The following is a 21,901-nucleotide window of genomic DNA, read 5'->3' as shown; positions in this document are numbered from 1 at the left end:
TGGGTAAGCTGCTGAATTCTAAAGAAATGCTGATAAACAAAATAGCTACGGAGGTTAAGATTTTGGCTGTTTCCTGTCTGACTACCAACAAGTTCACTCCAGGCCAGCTTCAGACTGCTTCACTACACCCTTTTTTACAACAGCAGGGCAGCTAAGCAGGAAGTTGCCTCCACACTGTCACATACTAAGAGGCTTATCATATGGCTTAAGAGAGAGAACAGCAATAGACTCACTGATTTCAGCCACAAACAGAGCTGATTTCTTAAAGGGTCCCCTTTCAAATTAAATTATCAGAAAATGCATTCTTCGCTCAAAGAATAAGTGGTGTAACATACACTGGGGGTTTGAGGGGGGGATACACTGTGTTGTTCATACTCAACAAATAAGTTGAATTCCCACATTAAGGGCAAATGAGCTTTAACCATGAAGACAACCTCATTAAAATATTTTGAATTTCAAATTATTTTGAGGGGTAGACAATTTATTTTTCTAAAAATTTTAAAAATGTTCATGAAAGTTTCAACCAATTCCATTATGAAGTCAGTTCTTGCAAGATGCGCTGCAAGGGAAAGCATAATTTCACCTGAGATCAAAAAGCACTTTGTAGATCTCTGGGTCTGAAATGAAGCTACGTCCACCTCAGAACTAGCTTACAAGTACATGACTATGACAAAAGGAATGGGTTTGAGGCCAGAAACCAAGGAATAATGAGGGTCCCTCCTACTCTAAGTCTTACAGAGATGTCTCATGTTATGAACTTTACGATGTGAACTTCTAATATTTGTTTTCTATTGTCTATTGGAAGCAATTTTATCATTATTGATAAAATGAGCGACAGAGGATGGATCACTTGATGATGACCTGTTCTGTTCATTCTCTCTGGGGCACCTGGCACTCGCCACTGTCGGAAGACAGGATACTGGGCTAGCTGGACCTTTGGTCTGACCCAGTAGGGCCGTTCTTATTGGTTTTGATAGGAAACAGATGGCGCAGTATTTCTAGTTCCTGTTTCTACTAGTCTTGCTAACGGGTCTCTGTATTCTAAACTTACATAAGAACTTAAAAGTGCTGCTTCCTTTTTCTCTATTTCTGGCGTAAGTTACTGTTTCTTCATTGTGGGACATTAAACTACTTGTGTGTTTGTGAGCACCTTTGTCTTTGTTTTGTTCATGTATCTGGATCAAAACTTCTCTAGGCAAACCTCCTTTAAACAAGAGGAAGGGGATTCAAACCCTGGTGACGTGAGGATCTGGCCTTTGACTTTGCCTGCCATAGAAAATCCAGATTAAAAATCATGTTCTTTTTCACCTCAAAAACATAACTACCCATTTTTGAAATGCAGAAACCTGTCTTTACCTATTTAGCATGAGGGTTACCTTAGGTACCTACCACCATGTCACCCAGGTGCCACCACAAAAGAAAATAAAACACACCCTTTCACCCGGTCCTTAAAGAGACAGAAACTGACTCTGCCCTAAGCCCCCTCCCCAGCCACCAAACAATGAAGGACCCTAACTAAAATGTCATTATTTGGAAAAAGCCAAATAAAGGTGTATCATGTACCATATTTTAAAAAGAAAAGGAGTACTTGTGGCACCTTAGAGACTAACCAATTTATTTGAGCATGAGTACTCCTTTTCTTTTTGCGAATACAGACTAACACGGCTGTTACTCTGAAACCTGTCATATTTTAAAAGTAGCCAGACATTGGCTCAGAGGGTTTGCATAGAAAAGGAGTTCTAGAGCAGGGGCTCTGCATTGAGAAGGGTTCGGTTTCGCAGGTTTTTCTCCTCAGGACACTTGATATCCCGCTCTCTCTTGTTCCTTGGACACAGGTCTTTCTGCAATCTGGCACAGATGTGCTAAGATTTACAGAAAGGTAAGAGAGTCCAGTATGGCTGTCAGGTGGAATGCTACCAAGAAATCTTGGTATGTCATACTGGTCCAGAGCATCTCAATTCAAGCATTGTTACAGTTTCCAAAGAAAGTCATGGAATGAATGAAATGAATATGAATGAATGAATGAAATGAACATTATGAATGTGCATAATGAAATGCACAACCCAAGTCAAACTGAAATAAAAATGGGCACAGACAGCTTTATTTTGCATCTGCCCTACTGTTTATTTCTCTTTTTAGACAGGCATATGTTGTAGATACTTTATTGTTCCCCCACAGTTTCAGCCAATCCATTTCACAAGTTAATGCTTCATTTGATCAGCATCTCTGCATGCTAAGCTCATCATTGCTTATCTAAGTAACAGATCATTTTGTTTACATATTTAATGTTGTTAATTTGAAGCTGATACAAAAACATTCATAGTCATAGAATCTTATAAAAATGTAAGCCTGTAGCAAAATAAACAGCCCTATTTATTTTACAAAACTGAAACTGAACGTATGAATGAGGGAAAACCATTTACATTTGACTTTCACCTATTCATACATTGTGAGAAAAATATTTTAATCCACACATGACATACATTTGATTAGCTTACAGAAATCGTATTACAAAGTCACAAGCTAAGATTATAATACTGAACTAATAAAGTGGATAAAACAATTTGTGTAAAAGTAAGATTATTTTGATCTATTTTATATATCTAATTTATATATATAAATTAATATAAAATTATATATATCAAAGTTATCTTGACTGAAATAACACTACAGTCTTTTAAAGGTTAAACTGATGTATAGTCTAAACAGCTGAATCTTTCGAGTGACATTTATAGGATACCTGCTTTGCTGAGAGAATTCTCACTATTCAGCTGTCTTGACACTCTTTATGGGTAATGGTGATGCAAGACTCTAAAAACCAAAGATGCCTGCGAGTTAATTCACACAGCTATGTGTTTCATTTTAATTTTCTTCAGTTGTCTATTTGCCATACTTGTTAGTTAGTCACACTGTATATGTTCAAAAGTCTTCCTCTTGTGAAATTGTTCGAGGACTTTTTCAAAATTACAAAAGGGATAATTTCCTCAGCTAGTAGGTATACAAAATATCTGGAGCTCAAAACATTCCAGTTACATAATTTTTTCCTCAAAATCAGACATGCGATTCAGTTATTTTATCACACTAGATGACAGTGTGTTCATTTTGCTCTTTCTTGTGCACAGAATCCTTTGGGTCACTCACTTCAGTTACAGTATCTCTGTGTTCTAATAGCACATTATTGAAGCCGGCATCTGTTTGTAGTTTATTTTGTCTTTTTTTCGTGAATAAGAAATAGGTTGTGAGGCCCACTCCAACTAGAATAAGGACCAGAATAATTAGAATCCAAATTGTGCTGTGGGCAGGTGCTTCTGAAAATAAATGCAAAATAATTACTAGAGAGACAATTGTTATGATAGATATTAGGCAGTAGACTAGAAAAAAAACATTGGCTTGAGTCTCTTCTCACTCACACTGATGTAAATCAGGAATCAATTCTTTCTGAAGTACCCTCAACCATCCTATACCCCCTGTGCATTGTTTGGGCAGCAAAAAAGGGCCAGAAAGCTAGTTCAACCAGTCTATGATTTCCCCAGCCTAGAATTTCCTCAGCCTACCATATTTTGTCTAAGTCAATCCCGTCCCGGCTCTGAGCATGGAGAAAATGGCTGAGATAAAGAGGAAACAGTCAGTGTGCCAATGCACTTCAGCTATCCTGAGACGCCACAACAGCCCCATGGGGTCATAGGTAGCTCTCAGTCATGCTAGGGATGAACTTAAAGTCACCTTCTTCTCCCACCCCCTTGGGCCCACCTACAGTCCTATGTTGAGTGTAGCTCTGAGAGCACGGAGCATTCGGTCTAATCAATTTACACCTGTGAGGCCTCCACATAGGGGCATATTGGGGAGGAGAGAGGGCAGGCTGAGGGGCAGAGCACATGGCACTTTCCAGGATCCCCAGGCGGTGCCACAGTCCTTATAGGTGCCTATAGCCTAAGGGAAACCTGGGGGTCAATTAGCCCCTGTCTGGCCAGGATCAGGGGAGCAGAAAGGCAGTATTTTATGTTTGAATATATTTTCAGTTTGCAGAGGTATTTTTTTGACTGTAAAGAAGTGACACCATGGAAAGAAGAATATGGAAAAAGAATAACCCTTACCCCGCGTGCCGCCGCGCCCCCCCCCCACTCCAACGTTATTCAAAACTCACTTCCACTTAAGGAGGGAGAGAGTCCTGCCTTTAAGCATGAACAAGATATATGAATATTTTAGGACACTGAAATGCATTTTATGGTAATTATGTCAGAAAACACAATAAATAACAGTTATGAACTTATGTGGATTTATCTTTGAAGTTATTTGTGAGAAAAGTGTCCTACCTTTGTTAGTTATTAGATTCTCACTTGGTTGAGCTTCAATCACATGCAAAAACAAAAACAACCCCACATTTAGTCAAAATCTGCAAACATCTGCATTTTACCCTTAAAATTGTATATGCAGTAAAGCACACACTGTACAATTATTGCTTTCATCATACCGCTTTATACATTTATTGTAGATGCATTTGCTAAATGAAACTGACAAAGATGAAAAATCTGATACCCACTTTAACTTGACATTCATTGTAGTAGAACCCAAACACTTCAGTGATAAAAGTGTTTTACTGTACTTGCTTCTTGATTAATAATCAAATACACCCAAGCACAGTGAGACCCTGGCATGTGAGTAGTCTCATTGATTTCAGTGGCATTACTCACGTGCTCACAGTTAAACATTGTTTCTATGAACACAGGTATTTGCAATTGTCATTCTGCCAAAAAGTTTTGGGAATTACTTAAAACATGTGAAGCACCAGTCATGTTTTATAACTGATTTAACGCTAATCCACAAAGAATGGCCAGAGTCTCCCACCCCTGCTGTTCTGACCACTTTCCCTGTTGTACCTCTTAGGCAGTGCAAAGATACCAGATCTGGCCACAGCTTCCTAGCTGAGAATTCTCCCTGTGGGAGGGGTCTGCTGATGCAAAGACTCCAGAGCTGGAGATATATATTAGGCTCCTATACCAACTGCCCACTCAGCCCTGGCATAGCTGGTTACCTGATGGCCCCAAATCTCTTGTACTGAAGAGATCTCAGTACAGGAGAGAATCTGGCCTAGCATGTTCGAATCATGAAAAATGCCCTGATTTTCTGTACTGTACAAAGCCTATTCAAGACATAGTAGGTTTTAGTTTAACATGCTCCAGTATTTGCAGCTCATAAATTTTGCATCTACAGGGTTCAGTTCTCAAACACTTGATTTATACCAGCTCAGTTGCTTTATGCTATTTCTCTGTGCTGTACACAGAGGGTGCTGTCTGCCAGGCTGTTAAATTAACACCACTTACCAATACTTAGATGGCAACTGGATGATTATGAACTCAAGTGCAGATTTCAAATATGGGCAGTGGGATTTCACTGCTCTTAAAGGGCAGACTACATCTTTCAGACACAGCCCTGAGCAGGAATACAGAAATACAGACCTGCACATCTCCAACAGGAGCACCCTGAAACATCATCCTGGAGGGAGGCATAATGCCTTCCAGTGCATATAGGAGAGCAGAGGGAATGTGCCTACTATACCACCATGTGATGTGATCACAGCCATGCTCCCTTTCTGTCTCAGTTGTGGCTGGGCCCTGTTTTGGGGAACAAAAGGGTGGGAAGGCTCCTTGCACGTTCACCCAACATTGTGCTTCCACATAGGGGCTGGTGACAATCAGTCCCACAAGTACTAACCAGGTGTCAGCACTGACTTAGTACTTTCCAATATATTTGGCAACAAAACGTAAGCCTTTATTGGTCTATAATGTTATGAACTCATGATATAAGCAGGGAGTTGGACTAGATGACCTCCTAAGGTCCTTTCCAACCCAAAGATATTCTGTGATTCTATGATTCTATATTGTAGGAGAGTTGTCTCAAATCAGGCACTCACTCATCTGGAAGGCCCTAATGCTACTGCTTGCATGAAAAGCTGATGTCTGGGGCAATTGCACCCTCTTAGGAGAAGAGACTAATAATAGGTTCTCACAAAATTTAGAACTTATACCAATCTGTGTGGGTTGCAAAATTGGACAGGAAATCATGCTTTTGGATCATATTTCTAGTACTTGCTGTTTGAGTTGAGTCAGAAATACCACAAGAGTAGCATAGCTCATGATATTTTGATATATCTGCTTCCTGACAAAGGCAGATGGTGCTGAGTTGCACAGAAATAAGATAAATGCTAACCAAAACATTTTTTCTAGTTTTTAAAAGGTTTCTGTTTGAGTTCTGGATGAAGATCCAGTTTAGCGATTGCTTAACCGGAATTGGCCTTCCTCCCTGCCACTGGAACACAGTACATCATGTATCTTCACGTGGCAAGAGGAAGAAAAGAAAATCATTTAAATGCAGTTCTTGTTCTCCAAAGGTAAAAAATATTAAAGAAGGTTGGAAAAGGAAAGAAAAAAACCACATAAATGTTTAAAGAATTTTCAAATTCAGTAACAACCTGAGTTATTACTTGAACATTCTTTGGTCTATGCTCACAGAGTGAAACTATGTGGGAAAGTCTGAAACTGTATGAAGTACCTCATGGAGGGTACCCAAATCTTGATATTACTTATGTATCTATGCAGCAGTCACTGATACTAGGTAATAAATAAGATATCGGAACATCTACAGCAGTAGGTGGAAGGAAAGCCTGTAAGAAAAGCCAGTGAAGTTGCATGCAGTTAGTTTTGGATAAGCCATATGAGGCATACATTAAATTTGCACAAGAATTGGGGAGGAATACTCAACTGGCCCATTAAATTCTGTAAAACTTAGAATATTTTTTTAAGACTCATACACATTTTGTTACTTGCTCTTTCTTAAGTTTTGCTTTCCCCTCCCATTTATCACCTCAGCATGTTAGAGCAAATAGTACTCTTGCACTCTTAAGTATCATAAAATCATAGAATATCAGGGTTGGAAGGGACCTCAGGTGGTCATCTAGTCCAACCCCCTGCTCAAAGCAGGACCAATCCCCACCTAAATCATCCCAGCCAGGGCTTTGTGAAGCCTGACCTTAAAAATATCTAAGGAAGGAGATTCCACCACCTTCCTAGGTAACGCATTCCAGTGTTTCACCACCCTCCTAGTGAAAAAGTTTTTCTTAATATCCAACCTAAACCTCCCCCACTGCAACTTGAGACCATTACTCCTTGTTCTGTCATCAGCTACCACTGAGAACAGTCTAGAGCCATCCTCTTTGGAACCCCCTTTCAGGTAGTTGAAAGCAGCTATCAAATCCCCCCTCATTCTTCTCTTCCGCAGACTAAACAATCCCAGTTCCCTCAGCCTCTCCTCGTAAGTCATGTGTTCCAGTCCCCTAATCATTTTTGTTGCCCTCTGCTGGACTTTCCGATTTTTCCACATGCTTCTTGTAGTGGGGGGCCCACAACTGGACACAGTACTCCAGATGAGGCCTCACCAATGTTGACTAGAGGGGAACGATCACGTCCCTCGATCTGCTGGCAATGCCCCTACGAATACATCCCAAAATGCCATTGGCCTTCTTGGCAACAAGGGCACACTGTTGACTCATATCCAGCTTCTTGTCCACTGTAACCCCTAGGTCCTTTTCTGCAGAACTGCTGCCGAGCCATTCGGTCCCTAGCCTGTAGCGGTGCATGGGATTCTTCTGTCCTAAGTGCAGGACTCTGCGTTTGTCCTTGTTGAACCTCATGAGATTTCTTTTAGCCCAATCCTCTAATTTGTCTAGGGCCCTCTGTATCCGATCCCTACCCTCCAGCGTATTTATCTCTCCTCCCAGTTTAGTGTCAAGTATGGACAGAGTCACATAGAATGAGTTGAGGTTTTTGATATTTGAATGTGAAATGCAGAAAAACTGGCTCTAGATTATATTTGCACATGATATTTGTGAATAGGGCCTTTAATCTATGGTATTTACCTTATGTGAATATTCAGACATTTTTGGCTTTGTGTTGTAAACACAAACAGCAAAGAGAAATGTGGACACACTGTATTTCACACAGCACAAACAGAATGTATTTTGTAGTATATGTACTGTGGCATTACTACTAAAATAAAACCATCAGCATCAAGTCATATGATTTAACATATCACTTACTCTTTGGTTTCTTACAAATGGACCCCTTTTGGGAAGAGCAGAGAATGGTATTCCAGTACCCAGACGATGTAGACATTTCCACACAGTACTCAAACTGATTACTTGAAGGCTGTCCTTTATTCCAGTTGACAAAATCTACCGCAGTTTTGTCTAGCCATAACCACAACCCTAATGACAAAATGCATTAAAAGAGTAGAGATAACTCACTACAGACAATCTTGGGTAATATGTGTCAGTCTGAATTTATATTTAATTTTCTTAGTTTCTAAAAAGAAAATTAAAACAAAAATCGTCCTGGTACTTATTTCATGACATACAAATAGATTTTTACTTCCCTTTATTCTTTTCCAAAGGAAATGCTGCCTTTATCTTTGCAAATTATGATTCTTAGATATAGAGAATGACCTTTTCTAGTTTTCCATGATATATGCCCATATTTCTCAAGTGTATGGGACAAAAGTTTCAAACTTGGGTATTAGGCACCTAAATCCACAAAGTTAGGCAACTTTTATTTAAGTACCTAAAGTCATATGTAGGCAACTCCCACTGAAAAGAAAGCCAATTTTGCTGAAGTGCTTAAATATAGAGACTTACACTTTGAGTACCCTGGTTTGAAAATTTTCATCATAGTTTCTAAAAGATTGTAAGAATACTGGAAGTATTGGGGGGAGGGAGGGAGAAAACTTTCTGATGACATTAGACTGAGGCTAATTTTGCTCCCTTCCATTCCAATGTTCTCTTTCTTTGTTCTCCAAAAATCCTGTTTTCCTGGTAACCATAAGTCTAATTCTTTCCTTACAGCTTATGACCAGTACTGATTAACTAGTCAGCAGCTGCAGAAAGAAGACATCCTCTAGCCAGGATCGCATTGCTTTCTGAACTTAGGCACAGGTCAGGACAGCAAGTAAAACGACTCTTTGGGCTTCTTTCCAAATTTGGCCCTGGCTCTGGTCCTTGCACACCGGTCAAGTGAGGTGTAAAGGGGCTGCAAGAGGATGGGGAGAATTTCCCTGGCACAGGAGCAGTGTAGGGCGATGCATGATGTGATATGTTGCCCCCTTGCAGGACAGCAGTAGGAGGCATGGTGGAGGTAGTGATGGGAGAATAAGGAGATATGCAAAGGGATGGCATGCCAGAGCACTTGGAGCTATGTGCATTCTGGACTGCAGTACAGTCCATAGGCATCTGTGAGAGACCTCTATGGACAGCTCTAATTTTGGCCCCCATAACAGCCAAGAATATGGGCAGCGCAAAGGCACCTTTGTCCCCTCTTCCTATGAACTGCACCTACTGTGTTGTGCATCTCAGGAGGTGTATGAGAATCTATCCCATTAAGCTGTTCAGACACTTATTACAAAATGTAGATAATAAGCATAAGGCCATTGAATTCCTTTGGTCTGCATGCAGCCTTTGCTGGAAAGGGGACAAGCAGAGGCAGCAGCTGTAGTGCAGGGCAGCCCCAATGGAGCCCGAGGGCTGGCAGGGGACCCAAGGCAGTCAGCATTGCAGCAGGGGCAAGGGGGCCCACACGTACAGGGGCTGCTAATGCCCAGGGTGGTGTATTTAATAACCCAAGGCATAACCCAGGGCAGCCTCATGGACTGAGGGAGGGAAATGACCAAAGGGAAGCGTCCACGCATGCAGGTGGGCAGACTGTGTGCTTTAGAGGGTGGGGAGGCAGCCAAGAAAATGGCTGGTGCCTCCTTGTGGCAGATGTTCAGTGCAGGTACTCCATAGGGAGGGCAGCCAGTGACCAGATAAATGGCCTGGTAAAGGACTTAAAAGGAGGTACTGGATAAAGGAACAGAACAGGGCAGGGGGTTGGGGACTCCTATGATTAGTATGGCAGGGAGCCAACCCCCTCCCCCCGCCATTCTCATAGCCCTCGTTAACCATATTATGAAGGTGGTGAATGGTAAGGTCCAAGCCATGGGTCGGCTGGGGGACCTGGATGGAAAGAAAGGGGGGTGGTGGAAGCCCTGGAGAATTGATTTGAATAAGCATGGATTTGCCTGCACTGTACACTTTATCTGCCAGGTAGTCTTAGACATCTATGTAATAAAGTTGCGGCCTGATTGAAACCCATAACAAGTCTCCTGGTCTTCTTGAGGTATACCCAGACAATCTATCCTGTTAAACTCTTCAGACACTTATTACAAAATGTAGATAATAAGCATAAGGCCATTGAATTACTTAGGTCTCCATGCAGGCATAAGGGCCCACCCATTTGGATCTTATTACATGCTTGGGCCCTAAAACTGAAACCAAACCGAAGAATCATAAATCTCTCTCTTTTACAATATTTCATGGGACATACTTTTGTTAGATGAAATCAACACCTCCAAGTAAGATTTGCAGATTAAGATACCATAGGTCTAATTCATTTTTTGTAACTGCTTAGTAATCTTTCCAGATGAATTTTTATTTTCTATTCATTACAGCCTAAGTTATGACATATTTTAATCAGCTTTCAGTCTATTTAATGCAGAATATGTACGATTAAATATCAAAACTAAAATAATTACCATCAACATTTCTATATATTCCTGTCCAAAACCCACTTGTCCCTCCTTTATGTGGCTCTATAGTGTCTGCTAGAAATTTGGGTTCAGCTAAATCTTCTATTGAAACCAAAGTAGCACCTGCAAAACATTAGGAAACAAATAAGTTGTGTCCTGCCATAGAAACCAGTCTCAGGTTATGGCTTTTGATACAGTACAAGGTTCTGTAATAAACGCCCCTGCAATTAATAAGGTGTAGGCGAGTGTATGAATAAAGAATACAGCGGGTTGGAAGACTGTAGGGGAGGGAACAGTGTGGATCCTAAGTGATGTAATCGAAAATAAAGATACGTGGATTTCACTGCAAGCATAATTTGAAAACTTTAGGTTACATCACACAAACAGAGTATTATTTTGAGGCTATTGGAGAAGCATATTTTTATAGACAATATATACCGATGGTTGTCATTCTTGTTTGGCAAGTGAGCCAAAAGTGTGTTATGGAACTCACTATAGTCCATAGTATTTTGCAGCAAATGGTTATAGGATTTGGTTTGTGGGGAATTTTGTGGGCTGGAGATCCAAAAGCGTTGGGGTGAAAAGGGCCTTGATAGGGGCTAGGGATGAAGGGGCTCATTCCCCCGGGCTGGGATAATGTCTCCCTCCTTACCCTGATCTGTGCAGCCTGCAGCTCTGGATGTTGGGAAGCTCTGCAGATGGTCCCACCACCCCGTGAAGCATCACTTTTCCTTTCCCTACCCTGGAATGGAGTGGTGTGGAGGTTGAAGAGCTGCTCTTGGATTGGTTGGTGGTTGAGAGAGGAAGGAGCACGGCACAGGCAACACCATTAGGAAGAAGGAAGGAGAAAGCTGCTTCTTCCTATCCCTCCCCAGATTACTGGTGGGTCCTACTGATATGTGATTTTGCAGCTTTCAGGCAATGAGTGCAACCCACTTTTGATTGATATAACCACAGTTTGGGAATTTTTTTGCGTGTGCTCCTGTTTCTAAATTTATAAGGACACTGGCCACCAGGAAATTTAGACTAGAAATTAGACGAAGGTTTCTAACCATGAGAGGAGTGACGTTTTGGAACAGCCTTCCAAGGGAAGCAGTGGGGGCAAAAGATCTATCTGGCTTTAAGATTAAACTTGATAAGTTTATGGAGGAGATGGTATGATGGGATAACATGGTTTTGGTAATTACATATTCATGGTAAATAGGCCCAATGGCCTATGATGGGATATTAGATGGGGTGGGATCCGAGATACCCAGGAAAGAATTTTCTGTAGTATCTGGCTAATGAATCTTGCCCATATGCTCAGGGTTTAGCTGATCGCCATATTTGGGGTTGGGAAGGAATTTTCCTCCAGGGCAGATTGGAAGAGGCCCTGGAGGTTTTTCGCCTTCCTCTGTAGCACACTTCCTGTAGCACAATTCCTCTGTGGTCACTTGCTGGAGGATTCTCTGCTCCTTGAAGTCTTTAAACTACGATTTGAGGACGTCAAAAGCACAGATATAGGTGTGAGGTTTTTTGCAGGAGTGGTGGGTGAAATTCTGTGGCCTGCGTTGTGCAGGAGGTCAGACTAGATGATCATAATAGTCCCTTCTGACCTAAATATCTATGAATCTATAAAATGGTTTCGGCCAAAAACTGAGGTTTGCATTTATGATTTTAAAATAAAATGATGAAATGTGATGATAGAAACCCAAACCTAAGAGCATTGTAGCAGTACATACATGCATTAGAACTAAAGAGCAGAGATGACTATAAATGACAAGGGAAACTGATCAGCTTAGTTTCATTGTCTAAGGTGAGTGAAATGCAAAAAGCAAGCGAACAGCAATAATGGTGGAAAGTAAATTAAATGTTAAAATTCTTTGTCTTTACACACAAAGGTTTTACCATATTAGTAATACAATTAAGAATTTTTAAATGTGAATTTTATGTGAACAGTAAAGTCTGACCTTTTAATAAAAGAATATACTCACCTAATCGAATGCATTCGGTAAAGGATTCAGCCCGGTTGGTACTATGGGCATTAAAGAAGTAGCAATGGCCACAAAAAGGAATCCAAGATATGTGGTTTGTTGATTTAGGACATTTCCCAGGGAGTTGTGGAGGATCAGTAGGAGCTATAACTGTTAAGAAACAGTTAAGAAACTAAAGTCAAAGGGAATTTTGCTATTGACTACAATGACTTCAAAAATAGCATTTTTAAAAGTTATTTAAAAAGCTGCTAAGCATGTTGTTGTAAGTAGCTACTACTAGCTCAAAAATGATACCAAGCAGCAGAAGCTCCCAATCACAGCTCAACAGCACAATCTAATCTATATAAATTAGAATCTTCATCATCAGTAGAGCTGAGCAAAACTCAGATTTCAATCCCATGGGAAATTGAGGGGGTTTGCAATTTTGTTTTCTTCTGATTTTTTAAATAAATAATAATCGAATATCAACAAATTCATAAGAAAAAAGCCCAAACACAAGACTTTGATAAGGTTGAAATAAATCAGTTAATCTTATTGAAACAAATATTTTTAAATTTTTTTTAAAACAAAATTTCAGCAAAATTGACACATTTCTGTAGGCGCTATAGATTTCATTGAATCAGCTTTTCTAACAGGAAAGCTGCCAGCCATAAATTTTCAACCAGTTCCAACCATTACATTGTGTGGAACAATCTTAAACTTGTGAAATATTAGTGTTGCAGCCTCTTGTCACACAGTATACTCTGCAATTAATAATGTCAGGCCACAAATCAGTAATCCTGTCAGTCTGTACATGCCCCTCCCATTGACATTAGTGGGAGTTGCATATGCAGATCAAGCTCAGTGCACGACCTTGAAAAAGAAAAGAAAAGAACCCTACACTCAAGAAATTTAGACTATTAAAGATCCCACATAAGTAACAGAGCATATCATGCAGTCTACAAAAATACATATCAGTCTAAAATCCTTGTATGTGTAGCCCATTCTTAAAGTACCCCTAATCCCCAAGAGTGGTAGAATCCCTTATTCCTCCCTCTTCAGGGGCCTAGTGATCCATTTTAGGATCAATGGGCTCTGTGTTCTTGTGCTCGGGGCTGCCATCTAATGGTCAGGTATGTAAACAAATAAACTACTCCTATGACCTCTAGGATGCCCTTCCCACAGCCTCTGGTGCAGAGGCATGGGGAGGAGGCCTGGCTGGAGTACAGCATACTCTGGCTATGCTCACAAAGGTTAGAGCAGCCTAGAGGATGTAATTTCAGAACTGCTAAAATCTATGTGATTGGTATATGTGATTCTATCATTTGGCTCACAAAGGGATGATAAGTACAGCTTTGCAAACCTTGCAAAAATGAAAACATAAATCATATTTTCAGGTAAATCTAAAATTCCAATGAAACTTTGGGGATGCAAACTCACATGAGCTGAAACACACACCAAAAAGCTTGTTCTGCCAACTTTAGAGCCAAAAATGTGGAGTTGTCCACACTTTTAAACCTCCTGCTGCTATAGCTGATGGTGATTCTCCTGTAGCTCAAGTGATCTGATTTTCTGAAGCAGAAGAGATTGGGTTCTATTATAGATGATGCCTATATATGCAGTCTATAGAGTCACTACAGTGTGATATTTCTGCTTGTCCCACCAGGGATTTTTTTGCATCCTATAGCACATTAGCCAACTAGAAGTCATTGTTCCCGTAGCTAATAGGAGTAACCAGATGGAACTATCCAGGCTACCCTCCAACTGTTGCAGTGTAATGGCATTATTGGGCAGAAAATAGAAGTTTGTGCTACTGTATACACGTTGCCTATTTTGAAGGAACAGAATGTTTCCTCCAATAATTTGACTTCACTGATCAGAGCCGCTCCCATAAACTCCTGTTCATTCATTCAACTGGATAAAGAGACTCCATTTTACAGACTTTAAAAGTACTGACACTTATCCCAATAATGCACAAGTTCAGTTTGGCTTTAAGGGATGACTTTGAAATTTTTTATAACTCATTAGCTGTCTCCTGAGTTCCAAAAAGCAACAGCAATCTGTGTCAATGAGTACTTGTTTGAAAAAAATGCAATATTAATGCAAAATACGGTTATGTACTTGACAGACACGGGTTCTCTCTCTGTTAATATATGTTAAATAGTATATATCGTTGTAAAACCAAATCCAACCTCTAGTGCAGGCTCTCAAATTCCAGGGCACCAAACTAAAACTATTACATTCAATTGCTTACCATCAGACTGTTTACAGACAGAGAAATAATTTTCACCACAAGATGCTGTCTTCCAGGTTCCATCAAGGTCTAGATAGACACAGGCTATTTTCTGGTTTGGTTCCCTTCTAGCCCAATTAGAATACTTGATTCTCCTGTTATCGGTCCTTTTGTAATAGCCATCAGTCTAAAGGCAAAACAAACGGAATTAACAAATGGCAGCTCATAGACACAAACACGATACTCTCTGTTTACACTCTAGCTCCTGTTTCAGATCAGAGGATTCATACACATCCCCTGAGGATATATGCAGCCCTATTTTTGCAGGAAACACACATATGCCATTGTTATTATGACACCATTCAAATGAGTACTGAGCAGGTTTGAGGGTGATGTAGAACAGTGTGCGTTATGCATTTGTAACCCTTCTGCCAGGCGGAGTCAGCAGCAACAAGGGCTGTATTCAGTATCTAGGAGTTTTTCTTAATAATACAAAGTAGAGCCGGATTGAGCCCCACCCAGCAAGCTGGGAAAACTAAAAACCACCCTGAGGCACCTCTCAGAGAAAATACTTCCCCACTCGCAAGCACTGAGTCTGTGTAGAACAAAATAAAGCTTTTATTAAAAAGGAAAAGGGGACCCAGCATTAATTTGGGAAAACACCACAATCACTATTTAAAAGTATGAGACCATAAGCTTCCACCTGTAATACTCCCAACTGTGTTACTGAAAAAACTGCAGCAGACAGAAACTCAAATAGAAGAAAAAAGTTCCACAAGCACCACATACCCCTCTGCCCATCCACACTAAATGCGTCTGTCTTTGCACCCACCACAGCCATAACTGCTGGGATAAACAACCATCAAGCAAAGAGTGAGGCTTTTGCTATATCTATTAAATTGCAGCTTCCTCAGAAACAGAAAAGAACTTTCTACAGTCTTTGCCATCTGAACCACATTTCCTAGACTTCCCCTCCAACTGCTGATCAGCTTTCCTCACCCCATTTCTATTGCTCCCCTTTTCTACTCACTACTTCTTTCTCCTACTATGGCTTCCTCGCTACTCTAGCTTCTTCTCAGGATAGCTTTGAAGGACAGGGACATAGAAGAGTTAGGGATTCCTACATAACCTGATACTCAGTTTGAGACCATCAAGAGTGTACCTATTAAAGTCCTATAAAATGGATAAGGTCAAAATTTAAAGGAAAGTTCAAGCTCTATTTGGAGTGGCAGCGTACTATTCAAACCTCTCCCCTGTTTCATGTTCTTACCACATTGCTGTTGAGACCAATCCATGCAGGCTCTCCAAACTGCAACACATATTACCACAGGAGTAAAGCACTATAGTGATCCAAAATGCTGGCAAGTTCTAAAGATTTTTCCTTGCAGTTGTTTCATGCCTCTTCCCAATTCATTTTGGAGCGGACAATTGAATAGCTACTGTTACCATAATGAATAATGTCTGAGGTTGGAATTGCTGGGGAATGAAATAAATCAGCTTCTGTTGTTTTGGGGGGGAAAAAAAAACAATGAAAATTTTTGCAGGCCCGGATAGTTGTACCATTGCCCCACAAATAAATGCAGTATTACAAAACTTAAGTGGGACAGGACAAGCAATAAGTGAAAATCATTCCTCATTTACAACCCAAAGAAATATAAAAAATATGTTTTGATGAATCGTATTTGCGGTTCTTATCTAGAGCTATGGATCCATACCTACTTTAGGTCACAAGTGAAAATGAGCTGGGTGCTTGTGACAGGATGGATTTCCCTCCAACCAGCTGTGAAATTCACCCTATACAGACACCACTTAAATCCTCAAAATATGAGTACACAGGGGTGGGGCAAATTGCTTCCTAAATGGACAAGCAAAACAAACAAATAAATACAGGTTTCAGAGTAGCAGCTGTGTTAGCAGCCTTGTTAGTTAGTCACAAGTACTCCTTTTCTTTAAACAAATAAATATTTATTCTTCCCTTTCCAGAGTTTAATCCTATCGAAAAACTTTGGGGTACAAACAGAAAACCAAACCAGAGTTCCCCCTCTGATGGTATATATATAGAAATAAGACACAAAGACCTTGGCTGGGTTGTGCTCATTGCAGGGCCTGAAAAGGTAGGGCAAAAATGGCTTAATGCTGCTGCCTTTGTGCTTACCCAGTTTTAGTAGCAACTGGGGAATGCTTTATGCCAGCCAGAGATTCCCTTATGTAAAGCTGCCATGGGAGTAAAGGTTGTGACCCAAATTTCTGTTCTTCCATTAGTGCCAGCTGTGGCACTCAGTCTGCTATCAAGCTGAGTCCAGCATTTTCCCATTACCAGCCACACCTTTTCTCTTCCTCTGGGCTCTATAAGCGCAAATGAGTTTTGGATGCATCTGTTCTCCAGCCACTTCCTACTCTGCAGATCTAGAGAAAAATTGGGTTGTGAGCATTGGCCCTACCTGGGTAAGGCCAGTCAAATTACATGAAGTCCCTGCACACCCAGATGAGTACTATAACCTGTTATTGAGTCCTTAACTTAATTCCCAATAGACATTTTTTCTCTGTTAATGATTTTTGAGGGTATAATTTTGTTAGTTATACCGTATATTGTGGAGGTTACTGTTGGACTTGTGCTCTTTAAATATTAGCCAGGGCACATAGAGGCTGGGATAGGCACTTTTTGTGGTTGTTCTTATAAATTAAATAAGCACATAGAAAACTACAACAAAATAATGTACAGATGGACATCTCTGGTCACGAGAGGCTCAAAACTAGAAAAACCAGCTGCAGGCATGAGGCACAGAAGTAGAGTTTTGCAGAGAAGTTTACTGAGGCCTTGTCTATACTATTGGGGTAAGTCGACCTAAGTTATGCTACTCCAGCTATGTTAATAACGTAACTGGAGTCGATGTAGATTAGGTCAACTTATCCCGGTGTCTTCACTGCGGTACATTGACGGGAGACACTCTCCCATCGACTTACTTACTCTTCTCGGGGAGCTGAAGTACCCGAGTGGACCAGAGAGCACTCTGCCATCAATTTAGCAGGTCTTCATTAGACCCCCTAAATCGACACCCGCTGGATCGATTATTGATGACTGGAGTGGGAAAATGTCCTACCACAGAGTAAGAAATAAGGCTGCCATCCCTAGAAACCTTTGGGAGAGGATTGCAGAATATCTCCATGGGAGTTTCATGATCTCTCAGGAGGATTCAAGGAACATGCCTGTGTACAGAAACAAACTGCTGCGAATTGCCCCCCTTGCCTAACTTTACAGGGGAATGAAAAGCAGATAATAATGCTGCCTCTCTTTGTTGTATCACTACCTCTTCTAATGTGAGTAAATTAATGAAAAGCCGATAGCTGTGTCCTGTTAAGTTGGGGTTGCCATCAGGACATCATTGTATTGGGAAATACAATTACATACTTACCCTAGGTTCCTTCCCCAGCACCAGGCTTGCCTGTGATCAGCTGCCGGGACTGAGTGGACTGGAGTCTCAAACAGGTCCTGGCTGGAACCCCTAGTCGTATGTCCCACATCCTCCTCCTCTTCCTTCTTCTCACTGTTCACACCAGAAGCTTATGGCTTAGGCTCCTTGGAGATATTGGCGGTGGTGGGTTCTCTGCCAAGTATGGGGTGCAGCACTTTGTAAAAGTGGCAGGTCCGTGGCTTGGCAGTGGATCAGCTGTTGGCCTCCCTGGCCTTTTGATATGACTGATGCAGAGCGTTTGCTCTCTCCTGGCACTGCTGCTGGTCCCTATCTTGCCTCTCCACCTGCATCCCCGTGCAATCCGCTCAGAGATGTCCACGTTTCTATAGTAGCTGTCCTTGTGCAGCCTCTTCTGCCCACAGGCTGAAGAGTCCAATATCTCCTGTCTACTCCAAGCTGGAGCACGACTGGAGTGTCTAGCTGGCATGGTCAGTTGGGCAGCAACACACAACAGTGGGAGCTGCTAGGTCTGCTCACCAAGCTGGACAATCAGGAAAAAGCGTTTTCAAAAATTGGCAGGACTTAAAAAAGGGCAGGGGGCCTTCCGGTCTCCATCACCCCTGGGCAATGGAGTTCACAATTGTGACCAAAGCAATCAGTGTCAGGCATTGTGGGACAGCTGCTGGAGGACTGTTAGGGTTGACAAAAGAAACGCAGTGTCTACACTCATGATGCATCGACCTCAGTACATTGACTATGGCTCAATGGCACTTCGGGAGGTGGTGTTACTGTTTCACCACAACAGGGCACTTAGATTAGCGGGAGACAGATTTAAGGGCAGGCACATGCACAACTAAGTCGATGCAAGATGGCTTATGTTGACATAACTCTGTAGTGCAGACCTGGCCTAAGCTGCAGAGATGTGTCTGCAGAGACCCTGGAGCAATAGCTCTGAGTGGTTTGAACTTCCTTGTTCATTTCTGTGTGGTGTTAATGCAGATACCCAGTAATGATAATTTAAATGTCAACACTGTTGATTACTTCATTGTACATATCAGAAAGGGTGGAGAGGGAAGGATGGATCCACACAAGTTATTGTGAATGACGTCTTATTTTTGTGCCAAAAGTGGGTGGAGTCTGGGAGATAGATCCGCTTATTTTTCTTTTTCTTGAATCAAAGAGTCAAGCCCAATGAGCCCAGGGGTATATTCAAGACCCACTGAGGAGAAGCCTAGCAGTTCACATGATCATATTTTGAACATCTGCACAATTTACTACGAGCAGCTGCTCATTTGTCAACTCACATGGGCAGAGTATATTTTGTGGAAGCAGTTTGGAAACCACTATGTTCCCCCCTGAATCATACCCTGTTACAGGCATTGGATTATTGATTTCAGCAACGAATAGGCTACAAGAGCAGATGAACACATACAAGTTACAATTGAGTTATCATGCAACTATCCCTAGAAATAAAAAATAGAAAATATGTAATAGACTATACAAGCAACAATGGACTTGATTTCTACTGCATTATTCCAGTTACATTGGCATAAAACTAGAAGGATGCAGTGGCCCCTGGTCTCTAAATAGAGTGTGTTGAAGATTTTTGATGAAACATCAGCTTTACTCTAATGGTGTATAATATTTAGAAGATGTGAAGAAGACGCAATGCCTTTATAACCTAAATATTTTGCTGCTTTTGGAAGCTTCAATTTATATTTTTCATTTTTGGATTACATTTTAAGGAAAAAATTGGATCAGATCTTTATGGTGATTATTAACTCCAAATGATACTTCATTTCTATAGACAAGTTCCATGCTTGTAGTGATAAAAAATACTAGAGTTGAAATCTATAATGTGCATCTGAGAATTTTACTCTTAAAAATGATGTGGCAGACCATCAGCTAGTGTAAATCAGTGACTTCAATGGACCTATACAACTTTACACCAGCAGAAGATCTATTTTGATGATTATAAACAGATTTACTTACCTGGAGCCCAGTTTAAATATCTGAGAGGACTGCTACCAACCCACTGCCATCCACTGTTGAAATTCAAACTGTTAAGTCCAATCCAGAGAGCAGAATCCATATTTTTAGTTATCTCTAAATTACAAAAGAAATTAAATTAAACTTTGAACCAAGAGAAGTAAAGCTAAAAGTAGGAAATTTACATTTCTCAGACAGAACTAGTCAATAAAAATATCGCTTGTCCAACTACTAAAATATATAGATGAAAATAGGAACACAATATACATGTGAGCATATATGTATAAGGTTACAGAGATTTCTGGCTAACAAAAGGAATAAATGAACTTTTCATTTCAGCACTTGGGAAAGAGGTTACTTCTCTGATCTTACATGGCAATACTAAACTTTAGTAAAGGTTGATGAGATCAGGATGACAAAAGCTTCTTTATTAGGGTAAGAGCTATTCCAAAATTATCCTCTAAGTGAGTCCATGGAGTAAACTAAGGAAGAAAGTTACAAACACAGCACATTAAAGAATCATCAGCTCTCTTCTGGTCCTGTTTCAATCTGGTGTTTATGAAGCTTCCTTCATGACCTTTATAAACATTCTGCAAGGAGCATAAATCATTAACTTCATGTGGCATTATTGGAAGGTGAAGCATGTAAAATCCACCCATATTAGGATGAGACTGCCTTCATGTATTCTCTTGGAGTTATAAATAATCACTAAAGATTACAGGAAACAAATTAATCTATAAAAGCAACAAGGAGTCTGGTGGCACCTTAAAGACTAACAGATTTATTTGGGTATAAGCTTTTGTGGGTAAAACAAGCTTATGCCCAAATAAATCTGTTAGACTTTAAGGTGCCACAGACTCCTTGCTGTTTTTGTGGATACAGACTAACATGGCTACCCCCTGATACTTGAAATTAATCTATGGTTCAGGTTATGGCTACTCCTGAACAGTGGTGGGAGGAAGCAGAGAATGTGGAGACAACCTTTCCACCAGGACTTGCTTCTTGTTTTTCGTGGAATGCAAGATAAGACCAACTATCATGGCCAATGTCACTATGCTCCCCAAAAGGGGAATGGCCACTCTTCCTGTACCGCAGGCTAGTGGTGGCGGTGGTGGGGGTGTTATCCTTTTAAAAGGTGACGTAAATGCTGCTGCCTCACTGAAAATGTTTCTCAGACTATTGAGATATATTTAGAATTGACACAAAAACAGAAAAATCACTGTGGGCGAAACCCTGGTCCCACTGACATCAATGTGAGTTTTTCCATTAACTTCAGTGCAGCCAAGATTTCACCTTGAGTTTTCAGTCTCGATTACTTTGTTACTTTACCTCTCAGGTATGTTTGCTCCTGTATCTCTGTGATGCTTAATAATTCTGTTGCTGGCAGCTTTTCCTTGCTTGGTGCCATGTTAGAGCTGATTGGGAGTTTATCTGGTAGTGGAAACCTGTCGAAGAATCTGCAGTCCAAAATCTTTCAGTGTCACCTGGAAAGGGAAGAAACATATGTAATATTAATTATGATTGACCCAAATAGACTCTGTCATTCAGTCTGTGCTTCTATGGAATGCAAAATCTGTCGGAGTCCACCAATGTATGATATTAATTGTAAAATACCATCAATTCTAAAGCAACAGCAACACTAACATCAAACCAGGAGTTGAATTCTCTTAGTGTATATTTTTGTATAGTCTTCTAAACTTCTG

The 21,901-nt window shown here is 40.7% G+C and overlaps 1 pseudogene; it reads right to left on the bottom strand.

The window, feature by feature from the left end:
* Nucleotides 1-3,081: 3,081 nt before the first annotated feature.
* The window catches only part of LOC144260199 (macrophage mannose receptor 1-like), a 39,388-nt pseudogene continuing 20,568 nt past the window's right edge, over nucleotides 3,082-21,901 (bottom strand).

Source organism: Eretmochelys imbricata, chromosome 2 (genome assembly GCF_965152235.1).
Source record: "Eretmochelys imbricata isolate rEreImb1 chromosome 2, rEreImb1.hap1, whole genome shotgun sequence".
In the NCBI taxonomy this organism is placed as follows: domain Eukaryota; kingdom Metazoa; phylum Chordata; order Testudines; family Cheloniidae; genus Eretmochelys; species Eretmochelys imbricata.
This window is presented reverse-complemented; position numbering and strand designations above follow the sequence as displayed.